This window comes from Nicotiana tabacum, chromosome 1 (genome assembly GCF_000715075.1).
Source record: "Nicotiana tabacum cultivar K326 chromosome 1, ASM71507v2, whole genome shotgun sequence".
Lineage (NCBI taxonomy): Eukaryota > Viridiplantae > Streptophyta > Magnoliopsida > Solanales > Solanaceae > Nicotiana > Nicotiana tabacum.
The window spans coordinates 210,987,971-211,013,576 of NC_134080.1; the positions used below are offsets into that span (position 1 = coordinate 210,987,971).

Below are 25,606 nucleotides of genomic sequence, written 5' to 3' on the forward strand. Positions count from 1 at the left end.
TTCTTTTATTTAGGTTGTTGATATTTTATTTTGTTACTTTTAGTTTATCTACCTTATATAAAATTCAAAAATACAAAAAATAGTTACACTTTATTTTCAAGGATATTAGTGTTTTGGATAGTAATATTATCTTAATTTTACAATAATTTTAATCTAATTCCATGTTTATCTTTTAGTATGAAATTTGAAAAATATCAAAATAGTTTAACAATATAATATTGTTTATTTTAATTAATTAGGATTAATTTTATATTTTTATATTAATATGGAAAAATATTGGGCTTGTTAAGCTTTTCTTATCCAAATTTGGCCCAATTCGGAATGACCCACAAGATTTTGAGCCCAATACCATATACACCAAATTAAAACCCTTACACCCCATGAGCTCCCTTCTTCTTCATAACCAAAAAAAAAAACCTACACCCTTTAGACTTGAGATAACAGCTGCATACACACAAGAGAGGAGACGTCAGCCCTCTCCTCATGAAACCAAACGGCCAGATCCCATCTCCTCTTGAAATCCAATTCACTATCGCGTCTCCACCCAGCATGAAAAGATGGAAACGTTAATGTAAAAAGAAATGGTCTAATTGGTGTATTTGTATGGAGAAAACTTCATATATTTTCAAAATTTCTTTCTTCAGTAGGATCCATTTTTTTTAGTACGTAGGATCTAAATTTCCAAAAAAAACAAAAAAAAATATTTTCAATTTCTTTCTTCATTTTAATCTTGGAATTTCGCTTAAAAACATGAAGTTTGATTGAGTTCGAGGTCGCTCGATTCTGTCCGTGTATTGGTGGAACTTTCATCAATTTAAAGTTTGATTTTCAGTTGCCATAGTTGCTGAAGTTATATATTGGAAAGCGATCTCAGGTTCAATTCTTCCTACTCTTACTTTTATTTTGGAGTCAATTTCCAATGTGATATGAATAGAGTTCTTGACAATAATTTGTTTGGTTGAAGATTATTTAAGGCCTGTCACTTTCAATGTTATGTCCAAACTATATGCAGTAGACTCTAAAACAAAATTAAATGATCTTGTTTGCCCTTTAGGAGTTAGTGGCTTTAAACTTCGTTCACATGGCAATTAAACCACTATATTTATTATATTATTTCTTGTTTGATGCCCTTTAGAGTAGAGTTGGAACATATAATTAATTTGGGGATATAATATAATTTAAGCTTGATCATAGTCGGGTTTAACTGTTGGAAAAGTTAAAAAAAAAGTGAGCATGTAATAGTTTTATTATTTCTAGTTTTACTTCTCTTCTTTTGTTATCGGTAGGAGCATGCTTAGGCCGTCATCACTTGGGTAGGCACGCCTTAGGATTTTGTTAGTTTCGAGGGGAGAGGTCGTTCCCTTAGTTAAATTTATTCGGGGAATGCTCGGAGGGATTTGTATATATTTTATTTCAGGGGTATGCCCCGAAGTGAATGTAATTGGAGGCCTTGGTGAACATCGTAGAAGAAATAACGTAGGATAATTAGAACTTTAATTTTTCTTCTTTTAATTTTCTTTCATTTAGGTGGGGACAACCTCGAGCCTCTTTTGATTGTTTATTTTCTTTTTTGTGTGTTATTACCTCAATTCAAACATTTTAAAAGCTGACTAGATCAAATACGCAACCGTACTAGTTACGGGACTTGGGGAGTGCCGAACACCTTCTCCCTGAGTCAAATGAACTCCCTTACTCGAATCTCTGGTGTAGACTTAGTTTTGGAGTCTCAAGTGTTTTGAAAGGAAAAAAAATTATTTTTAGAAAAACGGTGACCTGGCACACCGAAATCAAATGTCAGGCGACGACTCTGAGTTATTTCCTTTTGAAACACAATCCTTTTGTCACTTTCTAGTTGAAAAACTCTTTTGAGATTTACAAATATTTTATTATTTTTAAGAGGTTTAAGTGAAGTTTGTTTAAAAAAGGGGTGTGACATCTCTGGCGACTCTGCTGGGGAGTTGTAGGTTCGAGCTGGTACTTGATCTTGTTGGCTTTTAGGATATTCGGTTGAGGTGTTTGTTTTCTTTATTTGTTTTGTTTATTTGCTGTGTTTGTCTTATTTTCTTGTTTTGTTGGTTATTTGTTTATTGCTTTTCTTAATGTGTTACTGCTTTATAAAATATCATCATTTGCATAACCACGTGTCTTCTTTCTACAACAAGTCTCGGAGTACGCGTCGCGTGCACGAACTCTTTGTTGAGTCACCCTTAATTTAGGAGGGAGGGCCGTCAGACGTATGGAGTGGGTGGAAAGCTTGAGCAGCCACCATTGACCATACGCTCCCCCGAATTGCCTTGTTAGTGAACCCCAAACTTAGGTCAACCTTTAAGTCATTCTTACTTGCATCATGTCATTTAGACCTAGCAGGGCTCGGTCCCATGTACCGTGTCCCTTTGTAGGAAGCCTATCCAAATTTTGTCAAAAATGGGCTCGTGGCAAAAGACATTCAATCATCCCTATGTGATACATGTTACATCTTTGATGGTAAAAAGGTCATTTGGTGGACCGACGCTTGGGAAAGAAGGGTGAAAAATGCAGCAAATAGGGCCTAGTTATATTTTTTTTCACAACTTTTTCAAGAAAAGACAAAAAAAAAATTAAAAATGAAAAAAAAAAGATTATGCACTTTCCCATCATCTTCCAAAAAATCAAAAAAAAAAATCCAAAAAGATTTTACCTTTTCCATCCTTTTCCAAAAAGACAAAAAATATAGTTTTTCCAAACTAGTTGCATTTTTTAAAAGCTTTCTCCCATGTCCAATCTTCCCGAACTACGCATACCTGATTCTTGTCTCTCGGGGCAGGATACGCAGGCAGCTCACATAGAGTCCGATCTTCCTAGTGAGTCTTAGGTTCTTGGCTTTGTGGGGTCTTAGCCAAATCTTGCATGTTTAGCCACTTTTGGCCACATCGGCCATTCTTGCAAAATGGGGTTATTTTCGCAAAAGTGGTTCAATTACACATGTCTTAGGATCTTAAGTCCACAACTAGGTATCATATTACTTAAGGTCCGTCCTTATTGAGTTTGCATCTTTAGCCACTTCTGGCCATAGCAGTCGTTTCTGCAAAATAGGTCATTTCTGCAAATTAATTTTGGGCCATGATTATTGAGAGTTTGAATCCATATAAGCCTTAGTGAGGCATTTCCCATGTCTATGAGGTCAATCTTGTTGAGTTTACACTTCTAGCCACTCTTGGCCACATAAGTTAATTTTCACAAATAGCCCAATCGCGTCTTGCATGTGTCCAGGATGTGTTATGGCCTCAAATAGTGTCTCGAGGCGCTAATTATATTTGATCTTATTTTCTCAGTCAGGTATGGATCAGTGTACCAGAGCTCGAGCTTGACAAATACCCAGAATCATTGCATCTAGGAGCTGCTTATAGATACTTTTATGTTTTGAGTCTGTTATTCATATTGTCTTTTACTTTCTAGTCTTGTACAGTAATATCGAGTCTTTTGTTATATTACTTCCCATTTTGTATTTGAAAAACCAAAAAAAAATTAATTATAAATAAAATTCAAAAAGATTTTTGTTTCTTAATTTATTTTGTCCATTACTTTTCCAGAACTACGCTTGATCTGATTCATGAGGGACATGATACGTAGGTAACCTACATACGGTTCGATCGAATCATCATTTAAAAAAACAAAAAAAAAAAGAAAAAGAGAAAAAAAAGAATGAAGTTGTAGGACGTGAGAAATGAGAGGAGAGAAAAGAGGGGGAAAGAAATGAAAAATCAAGTGGTGTTAGAAAGGAAAATGAAGAAGGAAATGAGGCTAAAAGAGTGAAACTGGGATGATGTCATATGACCTTCGTACCCTCGAAGCCATTCTAGAACCGTTAACTGTGACTAGGGGCATTGCACGTAATGTGATATTTTTATCTGATAAATGTCCTAACGCTAACATGTTGGCTTCGTTTTGCTCCTCTTTGTTACTTTCATTGTTATTATAACAGAGGGTGGTTCGTTTGTGGCACTTTGGTGATTCGTCCATACAACACCAGAAAGCACAAGGCAGTCATGGCTAGCAAAGAAACAGACACTGGGGTTGTACACCCACCAAGGGAGATTGTAGAATCAGAATCGGAACTAAAAGAGGAGGTCCGAAGGTTGAAACAACAGATGGCAGAAATGTATCAATCTTGGATCAGGGGGCATCCTCCACCTTCCTTCCCCACTAAGTACACGGAAAACCCTGCAACTATCTCACCACGAACACAAGCCCAGGTTCCCACTACTGTTGCTCTTTCCCCTCAACGCGCCCTAGGCTTCACCCCTTACCACAATTACCCTGGCACTTCCTCCCAAATTTTCCATGATCCACCAGCTAAAACAACCGCATTCCCAGCTCCAGATACCCAATACTATACCCCGAAACCCACTTTCAAAGTCCCAGATCCTTATTCCTACACTTCTCACTTTGAGCCTCATGTTGAAACTGAGAAACCACCCAAGAACGTGGAGCAGGAGGAGATATTTAGGAAGGTAAAAAGTCTGGAGCAATCATTGAGGAATATGCAGGGGTTAGGAAGCCAGGTGAGTGTGGCTTATAAGGATTTGTGTTTGTTCCCTGATGTTCAACTACCTGTCGGGTTCAAGATGCCCAAGTTTGACTTGTATGACGGACATGGGGATCCTGTAGCTCATCTGAGAGGTTACTGCAGTAAAATGAGAGGCGCCGGGGGAAAGATGAATTGCTAATAGCGTACTTCAGCCAGAGTCTGAGTGGGGCAGCTCTAGAATGGTATACCCGCTAGGATACCAGCAGGTGGTACACATGGGATGATTTCGCTCAGGCCTTTGCTCGACATTTCTAGTACAACATAGACATTGTCCCGAATCGCCTGTCCCTGACCAAGGTAGAAAAGAAGCCTAGTGAAAGCTTTAGAGAATATGGTTTCCGATGGAGGGAGCAAGCTGCACGGGTCAATCCTCCGATGGAAGAAGATTAGATGGTTGAATACTTTATTCAAGCCTTGGAGCCTACTTACTTCGGCTATTTGATCTCAGCCATTGGTTAGCCTTTCAATGATGTGGTAAAGATGGGATAAATGGTGGAAGAGGGACTAAAGTCAAGCAAGATCATGAGCTATTCTACCTTAAAAGCCACAACACATGCAATTCAGAAGAAACATGATGATGTTGCCATGGCTGTATCAGGATCGCAACATATCCCAACGGGTCCGCCTCACCAATATACTCAGCCTCGACTCCGACCCCAACCCCAAACCTATCCCCGAGCTCCACATAATCCACATCAGTACTATCCTCCGAACAATGTCCAGTCATTTGTTCAACCACTGGGTCACTCCTTATGGCGATCACCAGCACCGCATAATACTCTTTCGCCGTCACAACATTGTCGAGCACCCAACAACCCTAGAAAACAAGGGAATAGAGGGGGAAAAAGGCAAAGAAATGGTTTTACGCCAATCGGAGAATCCTACACAAGCTTGTTTGAAAAGTTCAAATAGTCTAGCCTGATTGAGCCGCTCTTTGGCTATACTCCGGACCCATATGCAAAAGGTTTTGATCCTACTGTATAGTGCATGTACCACTCTAATGTCCAAGGGCATAGCATTAAAGATTGTCGTGCTTTGAAAAGGGAGATAGAAAGAATGATTCAAGAAGGGATAATTGTGGTCCAGGACAGTGACACCCAGAATATCGCATAGAATCCTTTACCTGCACATGATGATGACACTTTGGTGACATGCTGACTGAAGTTAACGATATTGAAATTGGTGAAGGTCCCATCAATTTTGATGTGTAATCCAGTGGCTAAGATGTCGAGCTTGGTGAATGGAAAGACACTCCTTTCTTGGCTAGCCAAGAAGGAGTTTTGGTGGTTTATTTTGTTTGTCATTTCTATTGTCCGGGTTATTTCAGGGTTGTAATCCGGATATTATTTTGTGGCTCAAACTCTTCTTCTTCTTTTGCCTAGTTTGTTTTATTACAGTAACTCGTCTAGTGTTTTCTAAGATTGTTCCAGGGTTGTAACCCATGTCTATTTTGCTTGTTTTGTTCAAACCCTGTTCACCATCTGTCTAATACAATCTCCTGTTTTCTGTTAGTTCTAATCAGTTTTGTTTAGGTAACTTTTCCTTTTATAGTTCTTTTCATACTGACTCTAGTGGTATGACATGCACGCATAATTGTCAGCCTGATTTTGAAAGTTAGTTTAATCATAAAGCAATGACACAGTTTTGAACATGATAAAAGAGGCATTTGAGGAAACAAGTAGAGATTCGCACATTCTGAGATGACCTAAACTTTGAATTGAGTGAAACTGAGGTAGTAAGTTTGGGAAATCAAGAGGTTGATAAGGACATACAACAATGAAATGTCTCCCGAGCAATTTTGAGGTAAATCAGTCAGTGCTGAAATGCATTCTTCCACATCGAGATAAGGTTGAGTCAAGTTGGCTTCGAACTGGCAAGGCTCATTCATCGAGATAAAGGTATTTCCCATTGGCACTTTTGTTTGTGTTGATTCTATCAATAGATACCATGTATGATATCTTTGCTTATCTTCAATTGCATGCGTGTACTTGGCATTTTTTAAAGTTTGGCATGACGAAATCATTTTATTCTGCTACCCAAACACTTTTATTCTTTGCTACCCATTTTGAGCCATAATTTTTGTTTCATACCCCTCTTTTGGAATCAGAAATAGAGTTAGGAAATAGAAAAAGAAAAGAAAAAGAGAAAAAGAGAAAAAGAAGAAAAAAAGGAAAAGAGAAAAAGAAAAAAAAAAGAAAAAAAGGAGAAAAAAAAGAAAAAGAAAAAAAAGAGAAAATGAAAAAAAAACAACAACTTTGTCTTTTGAACTACGTTCGACCTGATTCTTGTCACCTCAAGATACATAGGCAGTCTTACGGTTCGGTCACACAAAATAAAATATGTCACAATTCCCCAAAGTCAAGAGTGGGGCAGATTTTCTTAGAAGTCCCCTCAAAATAAAAATCCAAAAAAAGAAAGAAAATCCCCAGACTCCAGAAACTGGGGCAGAAGTTTTAATTTTGCCAAAAGATATGATTCCAAAAGTTGTAATTTTGAACCCTTTCATCTTAAATTATTTTGAGCCTTCATGCCACCCTTTCTTTTCAACCCTGTCCAAAAGCCTACATTACGGTCCAAAGAAAGACCTTCCGACCAATATTTGAGGATGCCAAATCAAGTGTGTGGTGAAAGTATGATCTTCCTACATCATGGGTAATACATTATTCATATCGCAAAGAGAGAAAATGATAAACGAGAGAGTCTTATCGGTGAAAACCCTCATAGGCACCGTAAGGCGACGGTGAGTTGAGAAAAAGAGCAAAATGAAAGAGGCTTGATGATGAAAATCGTTCAGGGCACTACAAGTCGACTGAGGATTGTGGATCAAATGGGACAATTGGAGTACCGAAGCCCAGTTTCACAGTTTAGAGGCACAACAAGAGTTGAACATTAGACTTGCTTAACATATTAGGCCACTTTAATCCAAAATGCATGTCACAGTCATTAGAGTTGGTATCTACATCTGACAAGTTTCTACTCGGTGATTTTCTTGTTAGATGTCATCGCTTTATGTTGTCCCCTTAACTCTGTTCTTCTTGCTTTGTTTAAATCCTCTGGAGTCTGTTTTGTTAGAACAAGTAAAGAGATGACTTCAAAATCTGCTACCAGCTTTCCAATTGCACAAAGCGGATTCTGGCTAGCATGTCAAAATGGCATAAGTTAGGAAAGAACAGTATGCGCACTGAGTTGATAACAATTAACATGCTTTGGGATTCATGTGAAATGCAAAGGTTCGGTAAATGTCAATTCATGAGCAAAATGCAACAGATAGAGGATATTAGGATCAAATGGAGTGGAAGTATTTTCTGTGATAAGGGTTGAAAGAAAATGGGTAGTCGATAACAGGCAAGGTCTTCCAAGTTGAAATCAAAGTTATCTTGGCAAGTGCAGAAGCAACCGCCTTCAAAGTCAAGGCCACAAACTAACCACCATGTTTTAAACTCACAAGTTTTCTTTGTATGAAATAGGGATGAAGGCTATGTTCATAACAAAGCTTGAAATTTTCAGGTGTAATGCCCTGATTCTACTTGTGCAAAGGCTATTGAGAAGATCAAATATCACCCTTAGGAGAAGCACTTCCTAGTCTGGGCCTTTCAAGTTATATTTTGTTTTAGGAGATGCACTTCCTAATTCTACAACACAATAGAGTGAGACTAGCCAGTTAGGAGTTATAATGAGAATGTCATTGGTCGTCTATTGATGCAGGGCTTTACCTGCTAGTTTTACTATACCAGTCATCTATTTCGTATTTCGTATTCTGTATTTCATATCTCTTGTTATGCTGTTATTTTATTATGCATTTTTATGGTACTAATATATCGGCTCCTGTTGCTTTTTTTGAGCCGAGGGTCTCCTGGAAACAGCCTCTCTACCCTTCGGGGTAGGGGTAAGGTCTGTGTACATATTACCCTCCCCAGACCCCACTTGTGGGATTATACTGGGTCGTTGTTGTTGTTGTTTGTTGTTGTTGAGACGCACTTCCTAAATTGAGATTTTACCCCTAGGAGATGCACTTCCTAGTCTGGGTATTTCAAGTTATATTTTTATTTTTAGGAGACGTACTTCCTAATATTGGTCATTTAAATTCATCCCCAGGAGATACACGTCCTAGTTGGAGTCATTGAAGTTTTACCCATTAGGAGACACACTTCCTAGTAGGGGTCTTTTAGATTACACTTGTTGGTAGACGCACTTCCTAGCTTTGGTCATTTAAATTCATCCCTAGGAGACATACGTCCTAGTTGGAGTCATTGAAGTTTTACCCATTAGGAGACGCACTTCCTAGTAGGGGTCTTTCAGATTCCACTTGTTGGGAGACGCACTTCCTAGCTTTGGTCATTTAAATTCATCCCTAGGAGATGCACTTCCTAGTTTTAGTCATTGAAGTTTCACCCCTAGGAGACTCACTTCCTAGTCTGGGTCTTTCAGATTTTGTTTTAGGAGACACACTTCCTAAATTGAGAGTCTACCCCTAGGAGACGCACTTCCTAGTTTGAGTCATTAAAGTTTCACCCCTAGGAGACGCACTTCCTAGCTTTGCTCATTGAAATTTTACCCATTAGGAGACGCACTTCCTAGCTTGAGTCATTGAAATTTTACCCATTAGGAGACGCACTTTCTAGTCTGGGTCTTTCAGATTATACTTGTTAGGAGACGCACTTCCTAGTTTGGGTCATTTAAGTTCATTCCTAGAAGACTCACTTCCTAGTTTGAGTCATTGAGTTTCACCCCTAGGAGACGCACTTCCTAGTTTGGGTCATTCAGGTTTTATTATTAGCAGACACATTTGCTAGTCAAAGTTTCTTGGTTTTATTCACAGGAGGCACACATCCTAGTCGAGTCTTTAGTTTTACTCTCATCATTGCATCAATAGCATATGTGATTTACAATTTTGCTAACAACTCACAAATATTCCTAGTGCAAAACTGGGGCAGAAAATTTTGTTTATTTTGTTGTTTTGATCGCAGGCGCCCACCTAGAGAACGAGAGAATCCATTTCAAGTTCTTTTCAGAGTCACTTCAAATTTCAAGTCAATAGCAGGCGCCCACCTGAAGAACGAGGGAAGTCATTTCAGAATTCAATTTAAGTTAGAAGTAGCAGAAGCTCGCAACAAGAATGCGAGTCAACGGTCCGAGATGATCAACAGAAGTAATCTCAATCCAGAAAAAAAGAAAGAGAAAAAAAGAAGTAGATCCAAATGTAGAAGCTGAGACAAGAGGTGTATTGCTCAAGACATGACTAAAGTCACAAGCATGGCGTGTCTGGTTTTGATCCGAAAAGCTGAAGAAGAATGAACTAGCACCTGCAACTAGCAAGCGTCAAGGTTCAAATCTAAAGTTTGCATGAAGTATCATTCAAGACTCAAGATCAAGCTTCAGAAGACTTATAGATAGGAATTTTGTAACTCATAGTTGACAGGCTTAGTTAATCTTTTTCATTTTTGATTTTGATGTAATAACATGACCGCGGACCAGAACCTCGACGACACCTCAATCGGCTCTCTACCTCGGTACACTCCATCACTGTTCCTTCCATTATAGCCAAGAATATGTAGGCATCTCAAATACCAGGGCTCGGTCACATTCTCCTTCCTCTTAGTTTTTAGTCTCCCTAAATAAGGGTCGGGTCAAAAAACATGTCTAGTCGTTCTTTTGTCTGAAAATACTTCGTATTTCCAGTCAAAGAGGAGCAGCTGTAGACATGTGATTTTTTACCCTCCCCAAGATTTTACATATTTTAGCACATGTGATTTTTGACCCTCCCCAAGATTTTACATATTTTAGCCTTTAGATATTTAGTTTAGGCCTAATATCGTTATTTTACCTAGTTTTATTTTACTTTATTTTATCGCAAAAATAAAAATTACAAAAATATTTTCATTTATTTAGGTTATTGATATTTTATTTTGTTACTTTTAGTTTATCTACCTTACATAAAATTCAAAAATACAAAAAAAATAATTACACTTTATTTTCAAGGATATTAGTGTTTTGGATAGTAATATTATTTTAATTTTACAATAATTTTAATCTAATTCCATGTTTATCTTTTAGTATTAAATTTGAAAAATATCAAAATAGTTTAACAATATAATATTGTTTATTTTAATTAATTAGGATTAATTTTATATTTTTATATTAATATGGAAAAACATTGGGCTTGTTAAGATTTTCTTATCCAAATTTGGCCCAATTCAGAATGGCCCACAAGATTTTGAGCCCAATACCATATACACCAAATTAAAACCCTTACACCCCATGAGCTCCCTTCTTCTTCATAACCTAAAAAAAGACCTACCCCCTTTAGACTTGAGATAACAGCTGCATACACACAAGAGAGGAGACGACAACCCTCTCCTCTTGAAACCAAACGGCCAAATCCCATCTCCTCTTGAAATCCAATTTACTATCGCGCCTCCACTCAGCATGAAAAGATGGAAACGTTAATCTAAAAAGAAATTGTCTAATTGGTGTATTTGTATGGAGAAAACTTCATATATTTTCAAAATTTCTTTCTTCAGTTGGATCCATTTTTTTAGTCAATAGGATCCAAATTTCAAAAAAAAAACAAAACAAAAAAAATATTTTCAATTTCTTTCTTCATTTTAATTTTGGAATTTCACTTAAAAACATGGAGTTTGATTCAGTTCGAGGTCGCTCGATTCTATCCGTGTATTGGTGGAAATTTCATCAATTGAAAGTTTGATTTTCAGTTGCCATAGTTGCTGAAGTTATATATTGGAAAGCGATCTCAGGTTCAATTCTTCCCACTCTTACTTCTATTTTGGAGTCAATTTCCAATGTGATATGAATAAAGTTCTTGACAATATTTTGTTTGGTTGAAGATTATTTAAGGCCTGTCACTTTCAATGTTATATCCAAACTATATACAGTAGACTCTAAAATAGAATTAAATGATCTTGTTTGCCCTTTAGGAGTTAGTGGCTTTAAACTTCGTTCACATGGCAATTAAGCCACTATATTTATTATATTATTTCTTGTTTGATGCCCTTTAGAGCAGAGTTGGAACATATAATTAATTTGGGGATATAATATAATTTAAGCTTGATCATAGTGGGGTTTAACTGTTGGAAAAGTTAAAAGAAAAGTGAGCATGTAATAGTTTTATTATTTCTAATTTTACTTCTCTTCTTTTGTTATCGCTAGGAGCATGCTTAGGCCGTCATCACTTGGGTAGGCAAGCCTTAGGATTTTGTTAGTTTCGAGGGGAGAGGTCGTTCCCTTAGTTAAATTTATCTAGGGAATGCCTCGATGGATTTGTATATATTTTATTTCGGGGTATGCCCTGAAGTGAATGTAATTGGAGGCCATGGAGAACATCGTAGAAGAAATAGCGTAGGATAATTAGAACTTTAATTTTTCTTCTTTTAATTTTCTTTCATTTAGGTGGGACAACCTCGAGTCTCTTTTGATTGTTTATTTTCCTTTTGTGTGTTATTACCTCAATTCGAACATTTTAAAAGCCGACTAGATCAAATACGCAACCGTACTAGTTACGGGACTTGGGGAGTGCCTAACACCTTCTCCCTCAGTCAAATGAACCCCCTTACCCGAATCTCTGGTGCAGACTTAGTTTTGGAGTCTCAAGTATTTTGAAAGGAAAAAAAATTTATTTTTAGAAAAAACGGTGACCTGGCACACCGAAATCAAATGTTAAGTGGCGACTCTGAGTTATTTTCTTTTGAAACACAATCCTTTTGTCACTTTCTAATTGAAAAACCCTTTTGAGCTTTACAAATCTTTTATTATTTTTAAGAGGGTTAAGTGAAGTTTGTTAAAAAAAGGGTGTGAAAACCAGTAGGTTGAGGAAGCCACTTGGGAAGCCGAGGAAGAAATGAGAAAGAAGTACTCACATTTGTTCGAATAGTCATGTAATAGCTTTTATGCACTTGGTTCCCCTGAACTCTTATCTTATGATTTGATCCATGTAAAACTGTCCTGTTTTGGTTATATGTTGCCTATGCAGCCATGGTTAGTATTGTACAGGTTATATTATGACTGTAAAATGTGTACATGCTGTTATGATATGTTTCTGGGGCTCTCTGACAGGTGGATAGGCCTAGTTACAAAGGAAGCTCTGGCAAAACTTTTGAAAATTTAGGAAGTTAGCCAAATTTAGGGTTGTGGATATGTTTCATGTTGTGAAAAACTGAGGTTGCATAGAGATTGCTAATAAGTGAACCTTGATCCTCATTCGAGGACCAATGATCTTAATTGGGTGAGGATGTAAGGGCCCATAGAAATTTCTACTCAAAAACCTGAATCTCATGATGCCAAGATAGGATCATGTGTTAAAAATTCATCGCAGTTCGGACCATTTGGATTGACTGGTGCATTAAAAAGTTAAGAATTATGTTTGCTAGAAAAGAGCGTTTCTGCGGTCCATTATGCGGTCGCATAATAGGTATGCGGACCGCATAGTCGCCGCAGAGCCAGTAAGTATGTTGGTTAAATTGAGGCCAACTATGCGGCCAATTATGCGATCGCATAATCAATATGCGGGCCGCATAGTCATCACATAATCCCCTTGGATTTTTTGTGAAGGGCAGTTCTGCGATGCATTATGCGACCACATTTCTGTCGCACACCCAAACAGTTTGTCCAGGTTTTGGGGCCAGTTTTGCGGGCCGCAAGTCCATTATGCGATCGCAAATTATGTCGGGGCTCCTATTTTCTAAATTTTATAATCCGACCCCTTCCTATTAAAAATACCCCATTAGACCATTTTCCTGTTATTTCATGGCATATGGAGTGAGAGAGGAAGTTCTAGAAAGAGAGGGAGTGATCTTCATCTAGTCCCCACTCCATCCTTGTCCTAAATACTTGAAGATTGTCAAGTGAAATTGCTAGGTCTTCACCCTAAGAGGTAAGAGCTTGTACCCTCATCTATAATTTCGAAATTTCCATTAAAATAAGTGATTAGCAAGGGGGTTCATGGGTATAAGGGCTGATAATCTTGCATGCATAAAAGATAATGGGGTATGGGGTGGTTGTGAACCAAAAGAGATAACAATTGTGGTATAGGATGATGAAAATCTCTCACAAAAGTGTCCTAAAATCGCTATGCACACTTAGTTCTTGATAATTTACTTGAACGAGTTAGAATCTCTTTCATGCCTTTAATTCTTGGTTCAACTTGTAATTTTCATAAAATTGATTGAAGTTGCTAGGAAATTCCGAAATTTATTGTAAGGATATAAGGAAAGCTCTACTGAGGTATGTATGGCTAAAACCCCGTCTTTTGGAAATTGAGCTCCGTTGGTGTTTATGTAAATGCGGTAAGATTAAAGTTGAATTGTTGTCTTGATTGTTGTTTCACATGAATTTGGGGTTGCGACCTTATATGCGTGAAAGATGTGTCTCAATAAGATCAATGTGCTATTCTTGATAACTTGAAAGGGTGCAAGGAACATGAATCATGTATTGAGATGCTTAGACCTTAAGGTGAGATTGAAGCTGCATATATTGTGCCATCTATGTGAAAACTCATATATGCTTACAATTTTATTTGCCCTTGAGTGCACATATTATCCTAAACTACAAATCTAACATTGAAAGTGAAAATATTGTGATAATTGTGGCCCTAAGTGCCTATGAAATGATATATGTGAAACAAAGATTGAAATGAGATGGTTGATGAAAAAGGAAAACGCCTTGTTAAGGCGGCCTAGCCGATCGGGCCGAGATCGGACGCCATGCCGCACACATAGTGGTATTGTATTTGTGATTGAAGTATATGTCTCAAATGAGGCAACCTACCCGATCGGTTCGAGATCGGACTCCGCTCAAGATAGTGGTGGTATTGTGGACAATGATGAATAGTATGACATGCCCCAAAACTAAAAGCTATGGGAAAATGATGTGAAAAATTGTATGATTCTTTTATTTGATGATGTTGTGATCATTTAAAGTGTTTGAGTTATACTTGTGATTTCCTTATTCTTGTATGAAAGTTATTTCTAACTAGATGGTGTTTAGTTATACATACTAGTACTATTCCATGGTACTAACTTCCCTTTTGCCGGGGGTGCTACATTTTTAAATGAATGTAGGTGGCTCTATTGCGGATAGTGCCGATCGCGCGTAGCGGAGTACCTTCTTCTCAAAGTCTTGGTGAGCCCCTTTCTCCTTCAAGGGGCTATGTTGTACATCTTTTGATAGAGATATCCACTTTTGAGGTATAGTCGGGGCCTTGTTGCCGATATTGTCATCATTGTCTTTTGTATCCTTAAAGGCTCTGTAGACGTATGTGTAGGTTATGTACGGGTGTTGGATGGGTCTATGAACTATGTTGTAATTCTAACTCTTGTTACTCTAAAGTGAAATTGTATTGAATCTTGGGAACTTAACTACGGTTTAAGGTTGTGATGTAAAATGAACTAACAATGTTGATTGTGCAATATTTCCTATTGTTTAAATAAACAAAAGCTTGGTTTCCTTAATCATATTGAGTTGGGTAGAAAGTGTTCGATAAGGCTTGATCTATTGGGTTCACTCGATTGAGCACCGGTCGCACCTCCCGAGGTTGGGGCGTGACAATGAACAGCTTGTAAGCTTGCTTCAACAATTTCATGTGGGGAATAGAGATGTTGGGAGATCCTCAGGGAATTCACACTCACCCAATTCCAATGCTGTCAACTTTGCAAGTATGATAGTATGCACCTCTTCTATTGATTTTGGTAAACTTTCATGTAAATGCTTTGAGTCGAAGATTGATACATGGATATTGGATTCAGGGGCTTCCAATCACATGACTTTTAATAGATCCCTACTGTCTAACATCAAATTCTTGCCTTATCCTCTTCTAGTAGTCCTACCTAATGGATACAAAGTCAAAGTATCTGAGATTGGTGATGTTGTTCTTACACCAAAATTAGTACTGTACAAAGTCCTTTTAGTCCCTTCTTTCAAGTTCAATCTTGTGTCTTTTTATTGGTTGACTAAACACCTTAAAGGCATGACATCAACTGATGATACTTGTCTTCTACAGGCCCCTTCAGTGAAGAGGCCTCTAGAGATTGATAAAGTAAGAGATGGCTTGTACCTGCTTTGCTCCAAGTGTTTGAGAGACAACAATTCCTCCACCATAGCTTCTGATCATCCCTGTGATGTAAATAGTCCTTCTTTGAATAATCTGCAATGCCATATACCTTCATTTGTAAATAAGCCAATTCTGAGTCAAATGCAAAACCTTTCTCTTTCAAATGTTAATACTTTTACTTTGAATGCTGATGTTTCTAGATCTAATTCATGTCTTTCCAATAATGTGAACATCTTATGGCACAATAGACTTGGCCATGTGCCATTTGCAAAGATGAAAGGTATCTCTACCATACCTGTTGAATTTTCCCCCAAGCAACCATTCATATGCACAATCTGCCCCATGGCCAGACATACCAGACTACCCTTTCCTCAAAAGACTAACACTTCTTCTAAAGTTTTTGAGTTACTTCATATGGATTTATGGGGACCCTACAATGAACACACTCATGACAGATACAGATACTTCATCACTATAGTAGGTGATTACAGTAGAACCACTTGGACTCCGTTACTAGCATGCAAGAGCAATGCTTTGCAAACAATCAAAACTTTCATCTCCCTAGTTGAAAATCAGTTCAAAACCAATATCCAGTCCATTAGATCTGACAATGGATTGGAATTTAACAGTTTAGAAACCAACACTTTCTTTCAGTCAAAATGGATTATTCACCAAAGAACATGTCCTTATATACCACAACAAATTGGAGTGGTGGAAAGGAAACATAAATATTTGCTTGAGACAACTAGAGCCCTACTTTTCCAATCTAAATTACCTTTGAAGTATTGGGGGGAGTGTGTTCTAACAGCCACTCACATTATAAACAAATTACCTACTACATATCTCCAAAACAAGTCCCCTTTTGAAGTCCTATATGGGAAGAAACCAGACTATACACAGCTGAGAAGCTTTGGTTGCTTGTGCTTTCCTACAACACCTAAAGTTCACATAAGAAAATTTGAACTAAGGTCAGTTCCACATGTCTTTCTAGGTTATCCATTTGGTGTCAAAGGTTACAAAGTCTTGAATTTGTTAACAAAGAAAATACACATTAGCAGAGATGTTGTCTTCCATGAGTTTGTATTTCCTTTTGAAATATATTCTAAGTCTAAGTCTGTGTCACTTCCCAGATTCTTTGATAATATCTCTTCTGATGAACTAGTGACTGTCAGTCAGGACAATGCCACAACACTGCCTACTAACAATTCACCTTCTGATTCTTCATATGTGAATTCACCTGGTCCAGTTGATCCTATACCTACTCCTCCCTCTTTACCTTGTTCATCTTCTGATTCTCCCTTTCAAACTTCTCCCCCTGTCAATTATGCACCTTCTCCCTCATACTCACCTCGTTCTCTCAGTTCCCTTTTAGTGATTCATCCCTTTGAACTTCTAAGAAGATCACAGAAGGAGCACAAAACTCTTACATATCTGAAAGACTATGTACATAATGTCAGCAATGTTGATAAACACTCCTTTTATCTCAATAACTTGTTCTCTAAATTTCACCACATAACCCATGAATCAATGAATTCTAACAGTCAGGCTTTGGTAAGCAGCATTTGCAATGATAGTGAACCATCTTCTTTTGAAGAGGTTGTTGTCAGTCCTGCTTGACAAGCAGTCATGATTCAAGAGTTTGAGGCACTCTATGCCAACAACACCTAGAACTTAGTGCATCTTCCATACAATAAAAAGGCAATAGGTTGTAGATGGGTTTACAAGGTGAAACACAGACTTGATGGCGCAATAGAAAGGTTCAAAGCCAGACTGGTTGTGAGGGCTATACTCAGCAAGAGGGTGTAGACTTCACAAAGACCTTTTCTCCAGTAGTCAAGATGACTACAGTGAGAACACTTATTCAAGTTGTAGTAAAGAATAATTGGCAAATATTTCAATTGGATGTGAACAATGCTATCCTTCATGGGGATTTGCATGAAGAGGTGTATATGCAAATTTCACCAGGTCTCATGGTGAAAGATCAATCCTTAGTTTGCAAACTAAATAAATCCTTATATGGTCTTAAAGAGGCTAGTAGACTGTGGTATGAGAAGTTAACTAAGGCCTTATGTTCTAAAGGTTTCAACCATTCCTTGAATGACTATTCAATGTTTTACAAGCAAGATGAAAATTTAGGGGTATACGTGGCAGCATATGTAGATGATGTCTTAGTCACAGGAACAGACCAAGAGGGAATACTTCAGCTGAAAGTTTTCCTTCGTGACAAGTTTAAGATAAAGGATTTGGGCAACTTGCACTACTTCTTAGGACTGGAAGTTCTATACAAGCCTGATGGTGTAGTTATTTCTCAAAGAAAATTTGTTCTAGATTTGCTAAAAGAGTACAGTTGCATGGAGTACACTACTTTCAGTTCACCCCTTGATCCTAATGAAAAGCTAAAGGCCAAGGAGGGAAAACCATTAGAAGATCCAACCTTTTACATAAAGCTAATAGGAAAATTAAACTTTCTTACTAACACACGATTAGACATAGCTTTTAGAGTACAACACTTACGCCAATTCATGCAAGACCCTAGGAAACTCTGTTGATACCAAATTTTTCCCTTATATATTTTTAAAATACATATATAGTTCCAAAATAGTGCATGAGCATCAACCAATATTTTTTCATAATTTTCTGTAATTTTAAAAGAATTTTAATTAATTTATTCTAACATTTTATTATCCAATAATTATTAATTGCATCACAAATAATTTTATGATGATTTATTACTTCATTTTTTATCATTTATATTTATATTAAGCTTTAATCGTTTTATGCATAATTATATTTGTATCTTTAAGCTATAATTGCAATAACTTTGCAATAATAGCCTGTATATGCATAATTACATTATTTACACGAAAAATGATATTTTGTATTTTTATAATTTTAAATAATTATTTTAAATTATTTTATGCATAAAAATCATTTTTATCATTTATTAACTATTTTTTACAAATTATTTTATCAATTAATTGGGTATTTAACAAATAGCCTCTTTTAATCTGGTTTAATTTCGGACCTGGCCCAAAAATACTACCCTAGCTCAATTAAATAACCCTGATCCATAACCCATAGCCCAACTTCCTATTGACCCGCGCAACCCTAGAACAAATCATGGCTGTTGAACTTAGAGGTCAACGGTCTAGGATGTTATTTCCTTTTTAATTAACCCCTAACCCCCCAAACCCTACTCACTTCCCATAACCCGCCGCCCATGTTTCCCTTCCCTCCTCGCTTTTCTCTCAAATTCTCCCCTAACACTGGCCGCCGTCACCTGACCCCTTCAATCCATGGGGTTTCCCATCGATCTTAGACCCCATCTGGCCTCCTACCTCTACTGGTTGTTCAATTTTTTTGTTGTTTGATGGAATCTCAAGGAGATTTGAACAAGACTCGGTCCAAACTTTTCATTTTCTCGATGAACCTGCATGTGTTCATCTCTATGTTTGTGAGTACTGTTATCTTCATGTTTATTGCTTAAATCTCTGGTTCCAAACCAGATTTTTTTCTCACCTCTGTCATTTTTTAAAACCCTAGTCACTTTCTACTCGAGTCTATTAAGATCTCTATAGATCTGATATGATTTTGAGTTTATCTGATATTTCTCTGTAAAAATCTTCTGTTTTTCTTTTTATTAACCGATTTTAGCTTTTCTCTAAAGCTAGGATTTCATCTTTACGTTTCTGCAAAAATTTTCTAAAGAGCTTGAGTGTTTAACTCCGGTTCTCTTTGTTTGCTCGACTGGTTTTCATATCTATGTTCTAATCCCTAGGGTTTCTAATTATTTCACTGTTTGTTTTGATATTTGCCCGTTATTCTTTGGCACTGTTAATTAACAAAGATTAACTGATTTTATTTTCCTAATTAGTGTTCGAAATTATATTTTCTGTTGAAAGCAGTATTTCTCGGTGATTTTACTTATTTTTCCTTATTTGTGACTCATAATTGGTACTACTCGCCTTAATTAGGTTACTAGCCTGATTTCTCGAATTTTATTGTTTTAACCTATTATGCTCCGCAATATTACGCCGATATTACGTCCCGCAGTACTACATTACGATGATGATACGCTTCGCAGTATTATATTATGACGATGTTGCACCCTGTAGTATTGTACACTGAATTTGTCGTAAGGAAAATGACATCAGCCCAAGGAAAAGATTATTTGGAGATTAAAGGATTATGCTATTTCAAATAAGTGATGAATAAATTCGTGAAGGTGAGAGGGGAAGCAAGTCAAAGAAAATAAATTTTCGTCCAAGTTTGGCATGTTGGGATAAAATACGGGCCGAGCGTTAATACCCAATATTTATGGACTAGTACCATACAACGTACCACATGACCATGATAGTAAGATATATAACGTGTGTGAAAATTGAGTAGTATTTTAATTAAGTGGAAATAATTCTTAATTATGTGGATAATTGATTAATTATTGGGTAATGGGACATTACCTAGTTAATTAATAATTAGTGATGGATTAATTAAAGTCTTTGGATAAAGACTAAAGTAAAAAACTTGGAAGCCTCTTGAAACTCATTAAATGACTCATCATTTGACACGAAAGGTGGCTACTTAAATATTGGGTGTCATCTTTATTTGGAAGAGGGGCTAAATGCATACACGGGGAGACAGTTTACTACTTGAAAATGATACTACAAGTTATTTGACAAGAAACACTATATTGGTCTCAAAGGGGAACATAGAGGTCAGATGGCAGGAAGACACGATTCTAACGAGATTTCTTAGCACCATAGCAATGTGAGATTTTGAGACTCTAGAGGAGTACGGTGCAACCTTTTCAAGAATATTATACGGATTTTCCCTACTCCAGGTATGTTAAGGCTAAGCTCTTCCTTCATTTTGGCATGATCTCGTAATTACACGAGTTTGATAACGAGGCATAAAGAAAAATTCATATTCCAAAATTTATGTATATTTTTCTAGTTTTGTAGGTTACAATATTCTCCTTGTTGGGACTTCATATTCAATTGAGTATCTCCTTATTCTAGTCAAGAGAGTAGAGAGTTTATATATACAGTACTAAAGTATTTTCATTACCATCGAGCTATAATCGATGGGCAGACCCCAATTGGGCAATCTCTAATCAGATGGTAAGTTATATACCCAGCCTACTGTGGTCGAGCGCCTATGAGTGAGCCCAGTTGGTCGAGATATAGCGCCTAGTATGGCCGAGCGCCTATGAGCGAGCCTACTACGGTAGAACAATTATATATATATATACCGAGCCTTATAGGGCCGGACAACTATTTTACTTACTATATTGAGAAAGTTGAGTCAGTATCAGCAAGTGAGCATATTTCAGATTATCTTTGACTTTTAGTTATTATATTATCATTTCAGTTTCAGCTTCCAGTATATTGCCTTACATACTCGGTACATTATTTCGTACCGACGTTCCTTTTCTAGGGGTGCTGCATCTCATGCGTGCAGATTCAGACAGACATGCGGGTAAACCTCCACATTAAGTATTTCCCGAGTTCAGCTTAATCGGTAAGCTCCATGCCTTTCGGAGTTGTCGGGTCTAGAGCTTTATGTACATCTTGTGTATATATGTATATAAGTTATGAGTAGGTTGGAAAGCTATTTCGATCACAGTATATGTATGTACTAAGAGGAGTAAGGTTCTTGATAAGGAGCTTTAAGGCGAGAATACTTATCCACTCTTACAAAATCGGAAGGAAGACATAATTTTCAGCAAGTAAAAGAATCAAGGTGAGGAAGGGTACGATGTACCCAATTAATGAAGATTATCATTATTTACCATTCAGGAAGAGAGATATAAGCCTTTTGTGTTACTTTCAACAATAACAGAAGTAATATAAGAGAAGGACATAATATCACGATCCGACTGGGGTTAGAGTAAACCAAGATGGTGAATGGATTGTTTGTGTTAGTTGACATTTCCGATGAATATTACAAATGTGCTAATAGAACTTCTTGTGAGACACCCAGGTGATGCACTCTAGAATATTATGATTAGATATGAATACTAGGATGATAAAAAAAATTGTGAAGATAGGCACTGAAAGCCTGAAAGGGATAAGTATTACCTTAGTGTGACTCTCGTCCCTAGTAGAGAGAGGACGTTGAGCAATCCGAAGAGTCGATGAATGAAGCAAGGAGAGCTAAAAGCAAAAGAATATCTTATTGATGTTTTCACAAGATAGGGATCGACAGGAATATTAGCAGAGTAATAAAAAAAGAGATAAGGAAGAATTATGAGTGAGATGTGATACATGGATGACAACGGTAGAGTCTTACAGAATCTATAGTCAAATGAAGAAAGAGACGAGAGGTGATGGGCCTTAAGACAACAAAAGAGTATAGGCCATACAGTCACATCCTCATTTTGAGAAATAAGTTCACGACTCTAACAGGATTAACAGAAGGAAAAGTTATACCCTAGAATAATATAAATCAGTATGGACTGGTGAACAAGACAAACTAAAAATGAATTTGGGACTGAGTGATGTGGTAATAGTCAGCATCATGAGAATTTTATATTACATTTCGGCGATAATAGAATGGACAACAGAAGAAGATCCATGATGAATTCAGAGAATGGTCACTCAGGAAGACGCTTCCCTAAAGCAAGCAATGAGAGCAAAGTTAAGCTTAAGGGATTGTATATGCCAGTTACACTAAGTGTCACCATCGCGAGTAAGGAATTTTGTTATCCTTGGTATAGAAAGATTACCGCAAGGCGAGTAAGGGTCATTGATGATGTGAAAGGACACCAAAGATGAAGAGGAAAAAAACATCTATAGGCAGGTCGTCATAGCTCCAACTCTTAGTACTCCCTTAAAGGGGGGGGGGGGAATGTGGAGTGATGTGGCATTAAGTAAAAAATTAAGTGGATCTAGTAACTATGGAATGATAAAGGAAGAATGCAATAAAAATGAGAAATGGATGAGATTGCACATATTCAAGTGCTACAGATATGCTATGATTCCAGAACATTATGTAAGCACGACGTCAAGAAAAAGAAGTAAGGATTCCTGCTCGGGATGTTATTGATAAATAAGGAGCAAGTACGTGAGGTAAGTTAAGACAAAGGAAATAACCCAAGAAAGATTACGCGGAATATGGATATGATGATGGGCCAACGAGTAGTTAGTAGTTGATTCAGGAAGAGCCTAGTCATGACTAGACAAGAAGTTACAGACAAATCAACAGATCATGCAAGATAAATGTAGTAAACCCTAACATGGAGAATTCAGCCTCGCAGTAATGTCATTATAATACTTGAGATATATTCAAATAGGAGTCAGGGTAGTTAAAGGTACCGTATAAGTATTACGGGGATAAAAGAAAGTGTCACTGGGAAGACAGTTAAAATATCAGTTCAAAAGAAACCCTACAAGCATAAGGACACGGAGGTAAGCAACTATGGATAATTATAGGCAAAGAAGGACATCAAAAGGTCCGCAATAAGCTCACAACTTTACAAGAGTCAATGGTTTTCCCTAAGTACTACAACGAAAGACTAGCTGAGAAAATAAGGGAGAAGGCTTCAACCTAAGCACAAGGACCTAAAGAGGAAATGGTCGTGTAACAACAGTCTCACAACAACATTATAAGTATTCCAAAAGAAAGTGGCACCTGCCGTGGCTAATGAAGGGAAGTAAAATTAAAAGTAATATTCAGAATCATATGAGTTGCACAAAAACTCTGGCATGTGTGGGCACTAAGATAAGCTAAATATGGATGCAACAAGGGGGCATAACGACCAGGAAAAGTAATAGCTTACGTTGAAAGAAAGCTAAGATGGAACGAAAGAAATTATTCGATCAATGATCCAGAGTTGGTTATGTTATGAACACACTTAAGGTTCAGATTTTTACACATGCAGCATATACAGCCGTAGAAGATTCTGGTATACGTTAAAAGAAAGAATTGAGCCTAGGTCATAAACGAAGAACTAAATTGTTAAAGAATTGTATCATGCATATTCCTTAGCGCCCATGAAAGGCTAAATAATATAACTAATACCATGAACCCCAAATCGGGAGATAACTTAAGTCGACATAAAGACCGATTAGAAGAAGGAGGAAACTAAAGAGTTACATCAATGAAGTAAATCAGGAATCTGATTATTGGACCCAAAAGTTAGAGGAATCATGATTAAAAACATAGCAGAATCACTCTTAATATTAGAGGTGCAAGAGAGATATCACAACAACCATATTCTATAACGGCTTTATGATAAAGCCAATTAGAAAGCTCCCACCGGATTTTATAGGCACCAGAGGTAAAAGTATTATAATAGAGCTTCAAATGGTGGATGTGATTTATAGCTATGTGGGAGGGAGGTGATGAAAGAGAGAGAGAAGAATATGAGGTGATATTTTAAAATAAGTAAGGTAAGGTGAACAACGTAAGAAATACTCGAGTATATAAGGATGAGAGGAGTCCATACTTCAGGTAAAAGACTAGAAGAGCTGGATTCAGTATCTAGGAATGATAGCAACATCGTCAGTGGCATACCTTCCAGCCTATGGTTTCTAAGTACCGAAAGGTCTAATTAGAGAGTAAAAGAAGAGTTAGAGACGATGCAATGTCTCACTTGATGTTCCAGAAAAGCATAAGGGAATCGATCGTAAACTAAAGTATGATAGAACGACAAGGTTTTAGAAAGACAAGATTAAGGATAAGGAGAAGGCAAGTGAGAAGGTGACGAAAATGGATAAGTCCTCGGGATTAAGCCCGTGAAAACAAAGGAGCTGATGGTTCCTCTCAGTTATAGAAAACTCAATATAGCCTGAATGAACTCAAAGAAGTCTATGACTAGTAGCATTTAGAAGAGATGGGATGCTGTCCTGATAGCATAATGAGGGTGTAATTGTGATAAATAAAGGATGACATTTGGGCTTTTGCTTGAGTAATGATTTGAAGAAGAAAAAAAAGGGGGAAGAGGATTTTATGAATTGTAAGGGACTAAAATACCCATATAAGGTGAGTCACATTAGGATGCTATAAAGTATGGTTATGGAACTATAGTATCACCCCTAGGTGGATTAATCTAATTATTTCAAATGTCCCAATTGAGACGTGAGCCCTAGCGGCGGTGTTACATAAAAGATCAAGTTATCAGTGGTAGATGATGAATCAACATTAAGGTAAATCAACAATAGATGGATAAAAGTTCACATTATGAGATAAGATTAGACCATCAGTCTTAAGGATAAGTAATGAGAGTAACCTGAAGTTGGTTGCATACCTTAGTAACGATAGATCGAAATAAGAATTATAGTATAGTATGACCTGTAGATGCAGTAAAGTCATACGAATGGATAACTAGGTCTATGAAATAAGATATAGCCATATTCGCAAGTTCTACAAAGTACCGAGCGAAGAACTTCAGTACACCTATAGATGCCCAGAGAGGCATCCTATTAAGCCTTGTATATGTTTGCAAAGTAAGGCCTAGAGATTGGCTAAAAGCTGGAGGAAAAAGGAGAGAAGAGTCGCATATGCACACTTACAAGGTCAGTATCGTAGAGGCTGCATGATAGAAGGTAGTAACAATTACGAGATTGGAAGGAATTTGATAACAAGTCATGGCGTGAGAAAGAGGCCAGAAGGGGGGAATGCCTTGGCCTTTGGATTTATTCACAGAACAACTGCCTAAATGACAAGGAGAGTATTAAGGTGTTCACAAGAGCTATAAGTTATGAAAATAATAAGAGCATCAGTCAATATCCGAGGACAAATGTTCCAAAGGGGGGAATGATGTTACGACCCGCAATATTACGTTGATATTACATCCCGTAGTACTACATTATGATGATGCTACGCTTTGCAGTATTAAATTACGACTATGTTGCACCCTGTCGCATTGTACATTAAATTTGTCGTAAGGAAAATGACATCAGTCTAAGGAAAAGATTATTTGGAGATTATAAGTATTATGCTATTTCAAACAAGTGATGAATAAATTCGTGAAG

The 25,606-nt window shown here is 37.1% G+C and overlaps 2 long non-coding RNA genes across 2 annotated transcripts; both read left to right on the forward strand.

The window, feature by feature from the left end:
* The first annotated feature begins 407 nt into the window (after positions 1 to 407).
* Positions 408 to 10,346, forward strand: LOC142182257 (uncharacterized). Its single transcript, XR_012711117.1, has 3 exons — positions 408 to 874; positions 3,312 to 6,465; positions 9,535 to 10,346. It is a non-coding gene; the product is annotated as an uncharacterized LOC142182257 (long non-coding RNA).
* A 500-nt stretch (positions 10,347 to 10,846) lies between these two features.
* On the forward strand, positions 10,847 to 14,937 carry LOC142182258 (uncharacterized). The gene is made up of 2 exons (XR_012711118.1): positions 10,847 to 11,322; positions 14,641 to 14,937. It is a non-coding gene; the product is annotated as an uncharacterized LOC142182258 (long non-coding RNA).
* Positions 14,938 to 25,606: the final 10,669 nt, after the last annotated feature.